The sequence below is a fragment of the Lissotriton helveticus genome, chromosome 9 (genome assembly GCF_964261635.1).
Source record: "Lissotriton helveticus chromosome 9, aLisHel1.1, whole genome shotgun sequence".
NCBI lineage: Eukaryota > Metazoa > Chordata > Amphibia > Caudata > Salamandridae > Lissotriton > Lissotriton helveticus.
In genome coordinates, this window is record NC_136070.1 from 137606571 (window position 1) to 137620606 (window position 14036).

The window sequence follows — 14036 nt, forward strand, 5'->3', positions numbered from 1 at the left end:
CCACAGACTGGATGGCTTTAGCTCCCAATGGACAAGTTTTACGTCCGCTGGTGTGCAAAAATGCTTCCGGCGACTCCCAATGGGCTACAAAAATAGTCCTGGAGTCTTCACCTCCAGAATAGTCACACTATTGGAGGGAATCGATCCGGATGCATGTTCTTATGTGGATGATATTTATCTCACAGACGACGAAATTTGGATGCATCTGTGTCGAGTGAATTCCATAATTTGTACCTTTGCAGACATGGGTTACAAATTTAATTTTGCAAAATCGCACATTGCAGAACACACGGTGTTGTTCCTAGGCTATGAGCTGAACAATGAAGGTAGAGGTTTGGCTCCTCACTTCTTGGAGAAATGCGCACAATTGCGCGCTCCTACAACACTGAAAAAATTACAGTCTTTGCTGGGTTTTTTGAATTTCGGCAGAACTTACATTCCGGAATATGCCCAGCGTATCAAGCCGTTGTATGCTTTGATACAACCAACTTTCTCAAAATCATGCTGGCTGCCTGAGCATTCAGCCATTTTGCAATCCTTGCAGGCTGATCTGCTCGCTTCTAAATATTTACTGACTCGTGATAACCACACCAACCTAGTAATAAGAATAATTCCTGGGACGGTGGGTTTCACATACCTCACTTTTAATGAAGGTGACACAGTACCTATTGCTTACAAGTCGCACTTGTACACTTCGGCTGAGTTGCGGTTTCCCACAGTGGAAAAGGTTTTAACTGCTGTACAGATGGCAATTCTTAAGGAACGAGCACTGTCTCAGGGGAAACGCATGCTAGTGGTAACACCCTGTCCTCATTTAGAGGCAGTCACGAAAGCCGGTGTACCAAATTCAAAAGCTTTGCACCCTCGGTGGATTCAGTGGGCTGCGTCATTGTCATCCACGGATGTCATGTTTATTTTTGACGCCTCCTTACGGTCGCAAGAGTACTTGCAGTATGAATTCGTTCATCCTGCTCCTCTGGCTATGCGACCTTTGGAGGACTTCCATTGCATCATTTACACTGATGGGTCGGCGCAGGTTGCGCATGGCTCTAAACATGCCTACGTTTCCGCATGCGCCATTGTGGTCGGTGCTATGTTGAATGATGAGTTCATTTCCAGGGAGGTGCACACGATGCCCCTGGGCGATTGCACCGCACAATTGGCAGAGCTTCGTGCTCTATTACTAGCGTTAGAGTACGCGGATCCAAGTGTTACAACTCTGATTGTAAGTGATTCTTACTACTGTGTTCAGTCTTACAATGAAAACTTGTTCTTTTGGATTCAAAATGATTTTCATGATTCCAAGGGTAGCACAATAAAACATAAAATGATCTGGGTTCGAGTGGCAGAGCTTAAGGCTAAGTTGCCACTCGTTTTTGTTATTCATACTCTCGGTCATCAGCGCGTAGGAGTTCACGCTGTTGGCAACTCGCTTGCTGATGAAGCAGCGAAATCAGCAGTATCTACATACTTAGTTGCAGCAGTTACTAGGTCTAAAACCAAGATTGATAGCGACATCTTGGCAGCGATTGCTGCCTCTGAGAAGGGAAGTAAACATCCTGCGGGATTCCCTTCGAAGTATAAATACCACTTAAGTCCCGAAAAGGTTCCTTTTGTGACAATTCCTGATGTTGGGGAACGGCTGATTCCCAACTCGGATCGCAGAGCAGACTTGATTACAGCGGCTCATGAAGGTGTGGCGTCTGCGCATGCGGGCGTCTCGGCCACTGTAACTCAATTACAACTACGTTTCTGGTGGCGGGGACTGTACAAACAGACGCGTGATTATGTCCTTCTGTGTGACATATGCCAGCAGATTAAACCTTCCACTGCTACGCGTCCGCCACAGACTCAGTTGTACATTTCTAATAAACCGCTAGGCTGTGTTTATTTAGATCACTGCGGTCCTTTTTCATCTGATACTGCATATAAGTACATCTTAGTAGCAGTTGACTCATGCACACGCTTTGTGTGGGTATGGCCACATCGCAGCGCTGATTCACGGACTGTCATTAGAGATTTGCGTATCTTTATAGGGATTTTTGCCTGTGGTACCTTCCATTCGGATCAGGGTCCAGCTTTCGCCTCTAAGGCGTATAAGGATGCCATGACTTCGATGGGGGTCCAAGTCAAGTTTTCGTCACCCTACAGACCTGAGGGTAATAGTGTAGTTGAACGAATGAACCGTGATTTAAAGCAATCTTTGACAGCCCGAGTTATAGGCACTGGCAGAAACTGGCTGGCTCACCTCTATGGCGTGCAGCGTGCTCTTAATAATCTCCCTAGAAGGTCTCTGGGTGGGCGGACCCCATACGAAATGCTCTTTGGCATCAAGATGTATGTCCCTGACCTTGACGGTCTAGACTTGGTGGTTCGCGCCACTTGCTTTGACGCAGATGAACATTGCAATGTTTTACAGAATCTACAAAAGACCAGAGACAGTCTTGCAAAGGAACATTTGCCCTCCACGTCGGATGATGCGTTGCAGATCCCGGTAGCTGGCTGGTTACCTCAAGTTGGCGAACTGGTTCGAGAGAAGATCGATAACAAGAAAGAATTTGGTCCTTCCTATCGAGCTCCGGTTCCCGTCCTTGGAGTGAAGGGCACAAGAACAGTCATTTTACCACCACTTCCTGGTCGTAAGGAAAACAGGTTTATTTCAATTGACAATGTCAAGATACACAGAGTGGCCGATTCTTCTTAGCATGACACCGGCTGTTTCCTGTCCTTCCATTGTGAGAAATTCAGTTATGCCCACTGCTTCTAATATTGAACCTGAAGTGGCCATCGAATTACCTGCTGTTTCCAGTCCATTATTAAATAATTTACCCGGAACTAACGTTGATGAGTTGGACTATACATACCCCACTGATTTGTCCATGCCTGACCTGCAAGCTCGTTTAGCCACGGAATCCAGATTTTCATTTGACTCTGCTTCCCTTGCCTCGAAAAAACCCTCTCAAATTGCAGTATATGCTAGCCTGTTTAAAAAACATTTTTTGATACCTCCTTGGACATACATTTGGCTGGTCCTTTTTTCGGTTTACCTTTTTATGTCAATTGGTTTTGTGTTTTATTTTTTTCGAATTATGAATGGACACTATGTCGAGGAGAGAACTTGCATTACTCATTTAAATGGAACTTTGGCCCCACTTTCCTCTTCACATTCTACACACAGATTAAAAAGAGACTTGACTTTGGTTAACATCACAGCATGGCCTGTTCTGGATGGAATCGCGTGGGATGCAGTTCGTTTTCAGATTCATGGCCCAATGGAAGTCGTTAATGTTCCTAATGTACTAAGAGTGAATATGGGGGATGTGGTGAAACAAAACGTTCGGTCTGATGATTGGGATGTTAATGCTGTGGAAAGTTTGTTTTCTGATTTGAAATACTATGCTGCTTTTGATGCTGAGGATTTATATTTGGAATCTGCTAATTATGGTGAATTGTTCTGTTACCAACATTATGGCAATCACTTCTTACACAAAACATCTTCCCGAAGGGATGCTGTTAATTTTACTCAGTGGGAACATTGCCCGGCACCTACACAAGGGAGTTCAGAAACGTTTCTTAAAAAGTATACTTATTTCACTGACTTTAATCAGTCCAATCCCGAGTCCTTTTATTTTAAATTTCACAAACAGCCACTGTCCAAGGTTAGACTTACCGATACAAAATTGTTGTATTCGAAGGCCTTCCTAGATCAATTAGTTACTGGGGGCTATGAATTATGGAAGGAAACAATAGACCTTAAATCGGTTTGGGGTTCAAGGTCCTGGCAGGTACGAGGCACTGAGGCTTTGCACCGTGCATGTCTCATCCCGAATCATATGTTGTTTTTAAATGAAACCATTTCCCAGACCACATGCTTTGGATTGGCTACATCTAAAAGGTTAAACACCCCGTCTTTCCCGGAGTTGGAGGAATATGAGGATTGGAGTAATTTTACTCAATTGTCCATTAAAGATATACAGGCTCTGCTTCTTAATTCCTCCTTTAACATTTCCAGTATGAATCCTAAGGGTTGGCTGCTTTGGCACCGTAGTGGTGATTCTTGCCAAAAAAGATTTTTAAATATAACTGACGGTTTTAAGACTGTTAGATCTGATCCCCGGTTTGATTTGAGTCATACTGTCACCTCTTACTCTGTGGGCAAGTTGTGTCAAGCTTGGCTGAAACATTCAACTTTACCTGCGGTTAAGTATCACCTTTCCAAACTGAATGCAGACGTGGATTTGAATGATTTCATTAAAGGCCCAGCTAGTGGCAGGTCGAAAAGGTGGTTATATGGGGTTTACAATGAAATTTGGAAACTGTCACAGATTGAGGCTGCTTCACGCCTTAGGGCTATTGATCAGGCGAATCTTGAGAAAGTGCTTGCAGTTGTTGACAATAGCATTAACGTGCTTTCCTCTAGGATTTACACATTAGATAATATTGTGTCGTCTGTTGTTGATATTGTGCATGATGAAGTGTCAGTATTATATCATGGTCAAAATCAATTACGGTCAATCATGCAGTTTGCATGGACACTTCAGACTCTGAAAATGGGTAAAGTTCCCTGGGGATACATGAACGTTTCCTCTTTATTTGCACCGTTTAATTTGACAGACAAACAACGCTTGCTTTCAATGCGTGATGCTTCCTTTTCTATGCTACATATTGAAAGGTTGGAATCTTTACCTTTTTCTGTGGCAGAAGCCACTGCTGCTACGTGGCTTATCCACGGTTTAATAACACTGCCTTTTGCTTTATATAAGTTTTCAAATTGTATGAAATATGTGCCAATAGGTCGTTTTGAACCCTTAGGTAGCGGTTTTCTTCATGAGGTCTGGTCACTCCCATACACATACAGATGTTTCAAGGATGAACAGGAAGTTTATCTAACAGGGGATGAGTGTACTGAGACGCCAGATCATTCTTTAATGTGCAGACACATACAGTTACACGGTTCATGTAACAAGGACCGACCGAATATGGCTTGCGTTTTACAGGGCACGCCAGTTCCTGCTATCATCCCCACGTTTAAATTGTTAGAGAATGGTAGTTATTTAATGCTCAATAATGAAAACTGTTGTGGGTTAATTAAAGGTATAGCTTTCATAGTAACAGTAAGTGAGCGAGTTATTTGCTGCAGAAATGTTCTTTATCCTCCCACACGTGAACATAGGGAGTCTTCCATTTGGCCACAGATACCGACCTTGGGAGCAGAATTCAGCGGCATGGCTAGAATAAGAGCTCTATTGTCCCAGAAAGAGGTGGCCTTGAGCTCGGCCCGTGAAACTTTCGTGCTTCACATTGCTAACACCCGTACGGAGGTTCAGGCTCTTTTAAATACTGATTTGCCTTTGCATTTCGGAGCCATGGTTCGTTCTATCCTTAACGCATCCTCCACAACGGGCCTAGCACATTTTTTTAAAGTTGTTAGCAGTGGTCTCGTGACTTCCTTTGAGAAGATTTTTGGAGTCATCCCTGCCTTCTTCCATTCTATTTTTTCATCCTTGTTTGGAGGATTCCCGTTTTTCCTTGCATTAGCGGCTGGCGCTTTGGTGGTTTTCTGCCTTTTTAAATATGGATGCCCTTCCTGTGCAAGACCACGCGCAAGTGCTACTGACGCGGTTTCGCAACCGCATGCTTGATTATTATGGCACACTGCCGTTGGCGACTCTAAGCACGGCGTTTGGATTATCTTTTCGGTTCTCCTATTTTACCTGTGTCCAGCCTGTATTTCGCTGCCTGACCTGTGATTTCCTTTGGGCCATTGATTTGTGTCTCTGCGGACCGCTTTCTTCTGACGTCGATTTTGATCAACTGATGAGTCCTATCATTGCTCACGAGTTGGTTTGTTCTGACGAAAGGATTATGGCCTTGGCGGTGGCACATGGACTAATGGGTCCCTGGGATGTGTTGTCGGCAGCGCAAAATTTATTGGAACGAAGTTTTCTTGAAAACCCACCGAGCTGTCCTCTGATGGTTATAGAGGATCCGGTGCTGGGAGATCACGCATGTTCCTTTCATCTTCTAAATTGGATGGCTGAACTGTTTTCGGGTGAGGACAGTGACTTCCTCCTGGAGGCTGTTGCAGCTTACTTTTCATATACAGTCTTATCATAAACACTGCCTCAAATTGACATGCTGATTGATAGCATTTCCTTGATTTTATTGACTTTTGGTCAAGACATTTTATTTTTGCTTGCCTATTGGCTTGAGCCACATTATACTTGTGGGCTATTTTTTAGCATTAGTTTTTATAATTGAATTTTTATTCATGCTCGTTTATTGTTGGATTCTGCTCTCATGTGATGGCACTTCTGTTATCTTATTTAGTCCGTTCTCGGATCATGGGGGGGTGTTGTATAGCTCCTATATATCCTTATATCGTGTTAAGTTAGCATAGGTACATTTAAGATTTAAACGCCATTTTTCCTTTCTTGCAACTTCTGCACACGACCCTTAATTGTTGACTTAGCTTTCAACCTAGTGGTTTGCCGTGGTGTATGTGAGAATAATATGTTATTGCTCTGATATCAGTTTTGTTTAATAAACCATGTCTGCACGGAGAGTGCTGAAGTTTCAGGAGCAACACGATAAGTTATTGTTATGAGGTCTGATCTCCACGCCTTCATAGTCATAACACAAGTGCAGCCTTTGCCAACTTGGGCTTGAGGCGGGATTGATATTGCTTTGCACGAGAATTTGTTAACACACTTGATGCGGTGCACATGCAGAGAGAGCTGGTGTATGCTGATGTGATTCCTTCATGCTAGGACACTAAGGTATGGGCCCGCCCTAAAACAACCCAAAGAGATCTTCTTAGCTAATAATATAATATATGTGATAGGGAGGGTGAGATATAAGTGTTGTTAACTCTTATTCATTACAGCATGTTAACATGCTGTCACCATTCGCTTTTTATGTCTTAGTAACTATGCTGATAATTTTGCTACTGATAATAAGTATACTTGTATTATCTAAGATACTGCGCCTGAGAAGACGGCATTAGTAAATAAACATTTCAAATGCACATGTGTCTTCTTTACTCCATGTTCTGGTTTGTAATGATACTATAACGAAAGAGTGTTCATGAGTCCCACGTACCCTGAGGTACTGTAAGTTCATGTTCTGGTTTGTCTAAACATTGGAAGTTTGATATGTCCAATGAGACACTGTAGCTAGCTCGGTAAGGGGTGAGTTGGTTGCTGAGGTAAGTTTTGGGACACCCTAATTTTCCGAGGTTCCACTCCTCTGTGCACAGTTCTGTGTGAGTACAGAAACCCTGCGACAGGCGTGCCGGTATCCCAGATTCTGTTAACGCTACTGTGCATGCATGGCAGAAGTTGTTGAGGAGGAAAGTGGGTACCATCCTGTACTCATGTTACTAGATCCTGTACTACAATAGACTGGTGCCATTGGTTTCCGGTATGCAGCGAGAGTGAGGTGGTTTACATGCTGGTGACTCAATATTACCAAGATCGGGGACTTATTCTCAGAGGGTGTGGCGCACGGTTGGGCCGAGATAGATGCCGAGGGACATGATACCATTCCTCTTGCGAGGTTCCACTTCCATAGGGTGAGATATGCTCACCGCGGGATGCTTGGGGATGATATGTCAGAACCGCCTGAGGTTGCGCCTTTCTCTTTCCTACTGTGCACAGAATCCCCCAACAAGATAGTCTCCAGCATCTACACCATAGCTCAAGATTATCGTAGGAATGTTTTCACTAAAGCCAGACTGGAATGGCTAAACGACCTAGGGGAAGCTCTCAATGACGCCACTTGGCGTTATTGTTGTGAAGTCACGCAGCATGTCTCCTTGAATGGACAGCATCGCCTCATTCACTTTAAGTTCCGTAATAGAGTTTATTACACTCCAGCTCAGCTGCATAGGTATGGCCTTCAAGACTCTGCAGAGTGCAAGAGATATGGCGCCAATCCGGCTGGGTTTATGCATGTAGCCTGTTTATGACCTGATATAGCTAATTATTGAAGTTTAATATTTCAAACGCTGAGCGACATTACAGGATTGCCACTGCTACCGTACCCTCTATCGGCCCTCCTAGGGCACTCAAGACAGATACGGAAAGATGCATGTTGTTTAATCGACATGGGTTTACTGGTAGCAAAGCGCAGAATTGCGATGCGCTCGGCCCGGGGACCAGCACCCACTATTGCAAACTGGCCTAAAGACATGTTATGTTGTAATACCCAATCTGAGTTGCATACTGAATTACTTCCCCCTCAGAATCGCCCTAAAAGTTTTTGGGGCCCGTATCAGAGTTACTTAGCTGGAAAGGAGAAGAACGTGTCGGAGTGAAGGGATCTGACTCGGGGGGTTAGATAAGGTCATTGGCATACCCTCTGGGCCCCTCCCACCCCATTCACTTTTTTGCACATCCACCTGTCAATTGCATTGTATGTTATCACCTTGTGGGCCTACTGCTTTGCCAGCTGACAACTGTTAACCTATAGATGTCCACGCACTAATTGATATAATGTATTGAACAGTGTATATGATGCTTCTCAGTCTGTATAGTTTTATAGATTTGAACTTTGCAACAAGCTACGCAGGTTGACCAATGTTAATGTAACGCTGTGACTGTTTGCTTTTTCTTTCCTTGATTTTGGTTTACTCATTATTGCAAAATGTAATTAAAACATACATATATCTTGTTCTTTACATACGAAATAATATAAATACAATAATTTTGTCCTCAATTTTTTGGGGTGATATTCTAGCCTCAGATATTTTGTCATACAACCATGATATCAAACCCCATTTAACAATATTTCACTACTTTTCTCAAACGCAGTAGTACCCTCCTTCTGCACCATACTGCCACACCACAGCACTGCTCTTTCCTTAGCAACACCACAGAACCACGATGACCAACACTCTGTAACACATCATTGCAGCACTTCTTCCCCATCACCATATTACCAACTAAAAGCACCACATTATCACCAGAGAACCTCAAAGAGCCACCTGGCTGTTCCTCTGCAATTCATTACCACCCCAAAATAGCTCAATACCCTCCTTTAGCAACCAAACCTTGGCCCTACTACCACTCATTACCAACCTACTACCCTAGATGTATTTAAGGGAGCGCAAAATCAGGAGGCACTACATGATTGCCACTACCTCAGGCATACCATTGCCAGTAAATACCTCACCCCAAGCTTATGTTATTTTCTGGATGTGGTAAATACCCCGCCATATTCTGTACAACTTCGAATCATGGCCGGAGTGTATTCAAGCATGCCTCTGTAAGTCCCAGATGTTTTCCCACATTTGGGCATCCCTTTATCTTTTAATACTTTTTCTATGCTGATACACCAGTTCAATTCTCCAATACCAATCATCAGTGTTCGGGTCACTGCATTGTCCCTGTTCTTGCACTATATCTCCTAGCCACCCTCAATTCCAGAGCACACAGTAGTTTTTATGTATATGCAAACCTTCTTAAGCTTCACTCCCTGAGGTAGGCCATATTTGGCCTGAGGCTCAGTTTCCCTTCCAAGAACAGCCTGTCAATGCAGTGTGTACCTTATTCCAGAACATCTGGATGACATCACAACCCCCTATTGTATGGTAAACAGACTTTATCTCTGCATAATTCTTATACACATCAGGTCCTCAATCAGTCCCATTCAAAACAGTTTAGATCTATGACGGTATACACTGTTCAGGATCTTGAGGTGATCCAGTCTCAAGCTGGATGAGCAAGTGCCTCTTCTCAATCTTGGTCTCCACTGTCCTCAGGTTATCCATCCATCTTCCTTCCTACTCCCCAGCATTTCCTTGTTAAAACAAATGATTGTGCCATAAATTCCTGATGTAGCCTCCCTTTGTCCATAAGAGCTCCGCTTTCCTATAGTATTTTGGTCTTTAATATCACTCCACTGTAACTTGTAGTAGTTCAAAGCATGTTGAAAACAACAGTGTCTATAACACTTGGGGTTTACTAATTTGAAATCCCTCATTGCAGCTAAATAATCGTCTTAAGCCACCCAACTTCCTCAGATCATCCAACTTACAAATCCATATTAGATCCTACCAGACCAGAGCTGGGTTATCGTACTTACCTTGGCCTTCCATCCAGTGAATCTTGCTGTAGACGCCTGTACCCTAAGCACAGCTACTTTTGCAGAGGGATGGCAACTTCAATTTGCTCCTCCATACATATAGTCTTGATATGTCTAGTTCCCCGAGGCCAGTTTGTCCTGCCAAAATGAGGGTTCCTCCATATTGGAGTACAATTAAGCATTTGAAATTGCTAACTGGGAGACCCAATGATGCCTAAGAAAAAAAGTTAATGCGGTACCCCTTTTATGTACTGGATGACAACATTTAAGAAGGGATCTTCTGTCTGTGCATACCTTAACACAATGTGTAGGGCAACATGTAACTTTTTAAAATATCCAGGCCGCAATAAGGGTTATTTAGTAGAGTGTAGAGTAATCTCACTAGAAAACAACATTGTAAAGGACTGCCCCAACTAACAGAAAGAGGAGGTGTGCCCCAAAGGGCAGGCATTTTCTTTAAATATGTGTAGGAACACATTCAAATGTTTTAAGTAAGGAGTATAACAAGAAATTCGACCCCCCACCTCTCCTGATTTGAATATAGCTGGGTCTGAACTGGTGTGGCGATGTGAGCTAAAGAATGATGATGGATTCAAACCAGATCTGTGACTGTGGGTAAGTGTCTGAAAAGTTTCAGCGCTCCGTCTATCATCTCCTTGTGTTTGCTTTGATGAAAGACATCCATTTTTTGCTTTATTCTTTTATGCTTCTTCCTTGCAAGTTTAATCAATGCCATGTGTTAGAAGAGAGATGCATGGTCAATCCTTATAAAGTGTCATGTCTAAGATGATTGTTGCCTCAAATATTTTTCACTTGAGGTTCTCAATCCAAAATGAAGTTAAGTCTTTTCCTGTGATTTCTGATCTCATTTTAATCATATGTATAAAGGAAACATTGTATAGTGCATAATGTGTCTCAACGCATAAGTTCCTTTATTATGTCACATTCATCCACTTGATTCTATTTCTGTCCCTTAATTTAACCTTTTGCATCTGGAATTCCCTTTGGATCTTCTACTGGATGTCTTAGCTTATCTGTTTCCTCTTCCCTGATGCTAATAAGAGTTGTGTGTGTTACTTCTCTACTTCTACATAATCATTACCTTCAATCAAAAGCTATAAGATTGCCAAAGAGATGTTGGGCCCGATTCACAAAGGTACATTTAGATCTGGGGTCAAAGTTTAGACCTGGAATCTAAGGGCTCAATATACAAAGACAAACTTAGACTTAAGGTCTCAGTTTACCTTTGTGAAGAGGTGTTGAGCCAGATTCACAAAAGTATACTTAGATCTGAAGTCTAAGTATTGATCTGAAGTCAAAGGGCGCAATTCACAAAGGCAAACGTAGACTTCATGTCTAAGTTTACCTTTGTGAATTGAGCCCTTGACTTCAGGTCTAAGTTCATGTTTGTGAATTGGGCCCATTGTGTCATTTGGCACTTCTTCCACTTGACAGGGACTTTGTACTTCTAAGTTCAGGGTGGCAGTGTGGATTTGAGGAGGAGTTACCCTGTCCTCACACAATGAATATGGCACCTTACAAATCTGCTAAAAAAACTGCAAAGGAAGGCATGTCAAACTTGACAAGAAGACCAAGTGTCTTTTTGTATTTCTGGTGCCTAGCCTGTCCAGAAATCCTAGAATCCATGGAGATTGGCTCATGTCTTAACTACTTAGTCAAACTATTGGGATTTATAACGCGCAGCTAATCACCCAGTAGGGTATCCAGGTGCTTGCAGGCCCCAAAAGCTTATTTGAACTACCAGATCTTGAGGGCCTATCGGAATTCTGGAAGTGAGATGGTGGTCCGGAAGTGCTTGGGGAGGCTGTTCCAGGTCTTTGCTCCGATGAGGTAAAAGGAGCGTCCTCCACTTCTGCTTCAGTAGATGCGGGGAGTACAGACAAATGAAAGGGAGGCATAGCGTAGACCTCTTGATGGTTGGTGGAAGTTAAGGCGGTGGTTAATGTAGGCAGGTCCTTGGTTGTTTAGAGCCTTGTGTGCGTGGGTCAGTAGCTTGAATTGAAATCTCTTCTGTACGGGGAGCCAGTAGAGTTTCTTGAAGTAATGTGTGATGTGGGTTCATCGGGGAAGGTCGAGGATGACTCTGGCTGTGGCGTTCTGTATGGTCTGAAGGCTCTGTAGAAGGTGTGTGGAGATTCCTACATAGAGGGCATTGCCATAGTCCAGTCGGCTGGTGATGACGGCTTGTGTCACAGTTAGTCTCATTTATATGGTTAGCCACTTGAAGATCTTATGTAGCATACGCACAGTGAGGAAGCAAACAGAGGAGAAAGCTTTGATCTGTGATTATATTGTGAGCTTGTTGTCAATGATTCAGAGGTTTCTGGCATGGTTGGAGGGAGTGGATATGGATCCTAGATCTGCTGGTCACCAGTAGTCATTCCATGTGTTGCTTCTGTTGCCAAAGATCAGTACTTCCATCTTGTCTGTGTTCAGCTGCAGGTAGTAGTTTGTCATCTAGTTGGCAAAGTTTGACATGCATTTGTGGCAGATGGTTCTGGTGTTGGTGGGTCATCAGTGATTGGGAGGATGCGTTGGGTGTCATCTGCGTAGAAAATGGATGCACAATGGGTGATCCAGGCATTGAAGTTTTTTATTCCCTGTTCGAGGTTGGTGGCGTTATCAGGACTGAAGGTGTTGAGAGCGTTTGCCCAGCTGGCCTATGAGATTTTATTCCACCTCTGGTGGGGGGTACTAGTCATCATGGGGGTGACAGTTTGGGGGCTGGAGATGCTGAAGTAGATGATGGAGTGATCAGTCCATGTGAGTTCTGTGGCTTGTCTGTATTTGAAACGGTTGCTGGAGGCAAAAATTGGGTCCAACATGTGCCCTGCAGAGTGTGTACGGTCATGGACGATCTTGGTTAATCTGAAGCTGTTCATACTGTCAAAGAGGTGTGCGGTGTTTTTGCCATTGGGGTCATCGATGTGGAAATGTAGGTCACTGAGGAAGATGTAGTCCTTAGAGTTTAAGGCTACGGGTGAAATGAAGTCTGTGATGGTGGTCAAGAAGCTGGAGCATGGGTCTGGGAGTCGGTATGCAAGGGTGCCTCTGATGGTTATCTTGTCCATGTTGAGCTCGAAGCTGAGATGTTCCAGGGAGGTGGTGATGTTGTTGTTGATGGTGGTACACTGTATTGTCTCTTTGTGAATAATGGCTGTTCCGCCTCCTGGCTTTTATATGTGGTCCTGGTGAGTGATTTTGTATCTGCCAGAGATTACACTGGCTTTGTCTTGGGTGGATGTGGGGTTAAGCAAGATCTCAGTGAGGAAGACCATGTCCGGTGTGAGAGTGGCAATGAGGTCCCATAATTCAGTGGAATGCTTGCATAGTGAGCGTGTGTTGAGAAGGGCACATGCGAGTTGGTGTTTTTTGTTCAGATGGTGTCTCTGGTGTTTTCGGGGTGGGGCTGCTCGGTGGGCTGGTGTGTGTGCAGGTACAGGTGAAGTGGCAGTGGGTGCAGGTGAAAGGTCCTACTGTGGAGCGTGGGACAGCGTGGTAGCAGTGTTCGTTGCAGAGTCTGGGGTCGAGGGTGTAGAGCTTAAGGCACTCACACCACAGAAAACGACTCACATGTCACTATCAAGCATACCACTTGTGAGAAAAAGGAAATGTGCATCATGATGTCTTAGTGAATCATGGCATGGTCTGTATTTGTGGACTTAATTCATTTCAGTGTCATCATTGCCCCCAATTCCACAGTAAACATCAGCCCACCAACTCGCACCAGTTTACACGGGGAAAATGTGTAGAGATCTGAGCTGATGGGCTAAAATCCAACAATTGACTTGCACATATGCTGGAATTTTACGAGGTGTTTATAACTGAGACTTATTTGTCAAATATCCATATATATATATATATATATTTTTATATAAAAAATGTTGTTGCAACATATCATTAATATCTATGCATATTTAAATGTGCCT

General features: G+C 43.5%; 1 protein-coding gene across 2 annotated transcripts in view; it reads left to right on the forward strand.

The window, feature by feature from the left end:
• SPTBN5 (spectrin beta, non-erythrocytic 5) overlaps window positions 1–14036 on the forward strand; it is a 2054098-nt gene that overhangs the window by 932784 nt on the left and 1107278 nt on the right. The gene's annotated exons all lie outside the window — the stretch shown is intronic.